The following is a 6,000-nucleotide window of genomic DNA, read 5'->3' on the forward strand; positions in this document are numbered from 1 at the left end:
CCGCCTCAACTCCTGCAGTACGCTCCTCAAAGGGAGCCTCCTAATCCAAGGCGAAAACCGCTTCATCCCCAAATAAATCCTATGCGCCAACGCTGCTGGCCTCCGATACGGGTCCTGGAGTCCACTCGGTGCCCCAACGACCCCGATCCACTTGGCCGATGCTGCTCCATGACATTCCCAGGCGAAAAGATAAAAAGATGGCTCGGCGAGGGCAGTCCCGCGGTCCTGGCGCAGGCGGTAAAGAGACGGAGCATGGTGTCCCAGAGGTCTAAATAGGCCTCAGTCTCAACCCCCTCCTGCGCCGGAAACATGTCACCGCTGCCTTGGAAGGAATTACGGCGGCCGGTCGCCCATTGGGCTGACCCGGCCTCAGTGAGTGGGGGGGGGGGGCTTGGCGAGGGGCCGGGGGGCCCGGCCCTAATGGCACGCTCTTCGAGCATCACGCTTTCCAATAGCTGTGCTATTTCTGACTTGCCTTCCTTTCTCTTCTGGTTTTGCTTGGGTGGCATTCTGTGCTTACTGACCAGCTCACTAACAATTTGTGATGTCTAATCAAACCTCCCCCACTCCTGGCGTTAAATAACAGCACAAGACACAATGGGTAAATTAATGTTGCCTTAGACCCCGATGTAACATGCGCGTTGACTGAGATAACCCTGAGCTAAAACCAAACTCAGAAAATGGATTGGTTGCACCGTGAATGACACGCTGCCCAAACTCCCTACAACGCGCTACCAACAGGCTAGAAGAAGCAATATATATCACAGTGCTAATGCCAAGGTCCGAGAAGATTGCTTGTGGCAAAGTGCCCTAAAGTTGCATCAAACGCCCCTTACCAGACCCTGGAGCACTTCCTGATACCAGCACTGCACACCGCTATACCGGGCAATGAGCGCCTAACTGACAATATTTTAGGCGCTCATGTAAAAGGTGAGCCCATATTACTATCGATGCCCGGGCTGCTGGCGCAAGTCGCCTCTAAGTTCCCATTCTGAATAGTTCCCAAATAAAGAGACGGGCGCTGGAAGCAGGAATCACAAGAACAGAGTTTTATTTCTCATGAGGAGAGCCTGTCATTTCGGACACGAAACACAGTGTCTTTCGGGAGGTGCTCTAACAAGTTCTCTGAGACATCGCCTTTTATACATTACGAACAGTCCTTATTACAATAACGACATTGTGAAACAAGGAACAGACATCCCCGTAATCCTCGGGTCAATCCCACCCCCACATACATCCACAATAGAGGTCCTCAACCTGCTGATAAGAGGAGGGGGCTATCACGCAGCTGAGTGTTCCGCCGATTCTTTAGGATGTGTGCGCCTGATCGTATCCCAGGGGGTGGGGAGGCCAGGATCAATAGTGGGCCCTTTGAAGAGGAGCGACTCCATACAATAGGGGGCAGTAAACTGTATCTCCCGGCTTAGGCGATGGCCTCGGACCTGTGTGGACAATCGGACTCGGTGGAAGGGGTCATCAAAGGAGAGGTATTCATGCCGCGTGGACAATCAGGCGCAGAGGGAGAGTTTACCAACAGAGGGGTATTCATAAAAGGAAAGGAGGTGTTGGTCAGGCGCGAGCGTGACTCCCAAGGACAGAGTCGCACAGAGAGAGAGGTCTTATGACCCGTGCATGAGAGAGCGGGGGCAGTCAGGTACAGCTGGGGGGGGGTTATGTCAGCTGAGGCGAAGGATGCTTCTTCAAGAGGAGATGGGGGTGCGTGGGTCAAGCAGGAGGGTTACTTCTCAGAGCAGGGTCGCGCAGAGGGAGAGGGTTATTCGAGAGTGGGTGGGGGTGTTCAAATGCGTGCAGGAGGGAAGCCGGGGATTCCAAATGAGCGGGCAAAGAGGCCATGGTGCCTAAAAATGGCTGTCAGGTACATACAGGCATGGGTCTTCGCTGGAAGAATGGTGCGGTCAACGTCTCATGATATTCATGGTGCACACAGGGAGGAGAATGGGAAAAGACAAATGAACGCCGCTTATGTACATCAATTTCGTGAATTTCCACACTCACACTCTGACCCCGCCTTAATTGAACCACTCGCCGTACCTTAACCAATGCGCAAAAGCTGAGGAAGTGATACCGCGGGAACCGTTGTCCTAAAATCGGATGCCTGATCCCGTGACTAATTCAAACAAAACGAAATGGCAAATCACGCGACACGCCAAACCATTATCCGCTGCAATTAACAGGAATGCCTGTGACAGCCCACACTGCGCTACCACTGGGAGACGAACAGCTGATGGATACGATGAACTACCCGGGCCTGAACCCTTATCCCTGCAAGTCTATACGCTCAGAACCCGCTCGCCCGCACACGCTACTCCTAGGGTTAAAAGTGCGCGAAAGATAACACACGCTAAACCAATGTCCGCTGCAATGAAATAAGGAATGCCCGACACGCAACAGCCCACACAGCGCTACCGCTGGGATAAAAGCACGCAAAAAATACCACTGCCCTACTGCTCACAACAACTCACCCCCCACGCTTAATGCACACGAACCCTGGATCCTAGAGGAAGGTTTCGAATCAAACCAGATTACCTGAAACAAACCTAACGCAAGGGAGTTAGTGTGTCACCACCGGGGTCTAGCGGGGGCCAAGGGTCCTTAGAACACTCACCTCTGGCCGCCCACCGTGCCGCAAAGGCCGCTCAGCGCTCCCCACAGCCCCAGACACCTCACCTCCGGTTCTGCGACGCCCAAGATGCTTCTACGATAGCCGCCGACCGCAATCCGAAGTTCCACGAGGATCGATTAACCCTCAAGACCGCAAGACGACTGCGGTTCGACGTTCACAGATCAATTTCGCTCCACTGATCCAGGGGTCAACAGCGGGAAAAAGAGGAAGCGTGGAAGTGGACCCAAGGCCTAAATAGCACACCCTGGCTCCACCCCTAATGCTCCCTGCTCCGACCGGACATGCGTCATGGGTGACCTGGAAGTACTTCCTCTGGCCAGTAGACAATCGGGCTACTAGACTGGACTATGGGGGTGTGGCTTGGGTCCGGGGGGGGGCCCCCTAAGGGCCGCTCGCCGAGATCTTGTGCTTATCATAAGCGACCGGATGTCCCACGACGATCGCCAGCCCCTAACCTTGACCTCGAGAGGACGTCCACCACCTGCAGGAGAAATAAAGAAAAAGCAGACTCTCCAATGCAAAGAAGATTCCAAGGAGTCCACTGTAACCGGCGCCAGCGCTTGAGAAAAACAGAGGATGAGGGTCCGGTCAAGGTGAACTAAATAGGCCCCCAGCAATTAGTTCCCCCCCCCCCCCCCCCCAATCACCAGTCCCGGACGAAAGTGACATCTCGTCTTGCCCGGGAAGGGATATCTGCCGGTCCTCTGTCCAATCACACGGCCCGGTGTCACAAGGGCGTAGCCGGGATCTCTGGGTTCCTTGCCCTAATGGCGCACTTTCCTAAAGTACACGCTTTACAATATGGTGAGCAGTGTCTAAAGAAAGGGGTGCGGCTACCATTAAAGTGGTCTTGGATTTGCGAGAGTTTGAGCTATTAGCATTAGAAATTACAATGCCTTTTATATAGGGACCGGATCCCCCAGCATGCTCCACGCCCTCCCATCACCCACCCAATAATTAAAACTTGAGATTTAAGTGGGTGTAAAGAACGGCCATGTTTAATATCAACACAACATAAACATGACGATGCATAATTATCAAAAAGTTATTAAAACTTGCAAATCAGAACACAAAATTAAACTGTACATTATCATTTTTAATATTCACACAGAATGTCATTATCCCCCCCAGCACCAAGAGGCCCTCTGGCTAGGCTCTCCCCAGGAAGCGATGCCCACGCGAGGTGCAACCCACCTGCGTCATAGAGTGATGGGCCCCAACCCTCGTAACCTTGTCCGCCATTTCCAGGGCACCACCACTCCTCCACCAGGTTGCCCAGGGACCCAGGAGGCTCGTACCTGTCGCCCTAGCCTCCCCAACCGGTGGTCTCCATCCCCTGTGAAGAGCTTACCCTCTCTCCCCTCAGTGCTGGCCTAAGGGAGTGCTCAAGGTGGACTCCCGTCTATGCCATCTATCAAGATCAGTGTTCCAATGTCTCTTTTCCGCCACAAGGGCGACTAGGGGCCATAGGTCCGACTCCCTTCCCCCCTTCCAGCAGATGCAGCACAAAAGACCAGATTCCATTAATCCATGCGTCCATGCCAATGTCCGACAAGTGCACTCCATCCTGGTGAAACATAGCCGGGCCAGAAATCATCTTATGGGGTAAGTGCAGCAAGCGGCCCTTCGCTGAGCACAACTTTGCCAACTCACCATTCAGACGTTTCACTGATATGTTCAAAACCCTAGCCCTGATGCCATTGCCCCAACATTTCCTTGGAATCATACATGACCATGCAATCCTGGCCTGTGGGAAGGTGTGACCAAGCCAAGAAAATTCCGCGAGGAGCGCCTCCTTGACTGCCAAGCGTCCACGGTCCACCATGTCGTTGCCGCCCAGATGGATTATGATTAGGTCCGGGGACTTCTGTCCCTCGCGTTCTTTAATCTCCTCCACGAGCCGCCTCAGATGCCGGATGCGCATTCCTCCCACACTGTGCCATAGAAATTCAGCCCCGACCAAACTCGGTGGTTTCCTCAGACGGCGCCGTCGCAGATGCTCAGCCGCCCGCCGCACAAATGAGTGACCCAACACCCACACCACCATTCCCGGCATACTAATCCGAGAGGAAATAGAAAAGTTAAGCAAAATCGTGGCAAAAACTGTTTGTCAAAGCAATTCAGGGCGAATGTAACGCTTAAAACAATCGGACGACCAGCGGCCCACCTTTTTCACAGCCACAGATGACAACCCTGCTCCTGCCGCCAAAGTTGCTGCCCCTATTCTGAAGGAATGGGAAGAGTAACCCGCGCCCCCTAAACCCAGATGTGTTAAGGCCTTCTGCAACACCGCCTTGAATTGGAACTGCAATACGCACTCCCCACTCTCATGGATGAACAAGGCTGCCCACCCCCCACTAGGGCGTAAGGCTAGATACTCCTGCATGCAGGCAACCGGGCATACCGGGGCTCCCAGAGCGGGGCGCAGGTGAATCACCGCCCCCTTACCCGCCTGGTCGGTCTTGGATTTCGTAAGGATCACCACCAGGTCACCATGCTCAATCCTCGTATCCCTAAACTGAATCCCCCCATCCTGATTGTTACGGGAAGACCCAACAATCTCGCCCAGGCGGAAGGCACCATAAAATGCCAAGGAAAATACTGCTGAAAAGAGCCTGCCCTCATATGCTGAGGTGCAGAGCCTAGGCAATACCCCCAGGATGTCCCCCAAAGTCCTCACATCTAAAGGGCGTCTGCAATCCCGCCTGGGCCCCTCCAGCCTGGCCCAACCCGATAAAGCCTTCTTAACTACAAAAGATGACCCAGGATCATGCGAACCAGCCAATCTAGCGAAGAACCCCACCGCTGAAATATGAGCCCTAGCATAAGAGAGAGACCTGCCCTGATCCCTGATGTGCTGCAAGAAAGAATACATGGCCTGATCAGAGAACCAGTTTGTGATGCCCGCCTCCTGGACCAGAGACCTGTAAGTCAAAAAACACTGTTGATACCCAACCCGAGTGCGGTCACTCAGTGAGGCACCTACCAGCCCCGCTAGAGCGGGGCTCCAATCTTCCACAGTGATGGGGGAAACACTGTCATCTCGTCCTCCGCTTCCGGGTGGAACTTCCTGAACTCCTGTAACTTGGAACGAGACAAAGCATCAGCAGCGTGGTTGTCAACGCCCGGAATGTGCGCAGCCCTGAACGTCAAATTCAACCTCAGACTCTCCAACACCAGCCGCTTCAGCAATCTCAACACGTGTGCACATGTAGCCCCCTGCCTGTTGATAGCTTCCACCACAGCCATGTTGTCTGACCAAAAAATCACCCATCTGTTCCTGAAGTGCTCCGCCCAAATGCTCACTGCTACCAGGATCGGGAACAATTCTAAGAATGCAATGTTCCTAGTCAGAC

The sequence above is a fragment of the Lissotriton vulgaris genome, chromosome 12 (genome assembly GCF_964263255.1).
Source record: "Lissotriton vulgaris chromosome 12, aLisVul1.2, whole genome shotgun sequence".
In the NCBI taxonomy this organism is placed as follows: Eukaryota; Metazoa; Chordata; class Amphibia; order Caudata; family Salamandridae; genus Lissotriton; species Lissotriton vulgaris.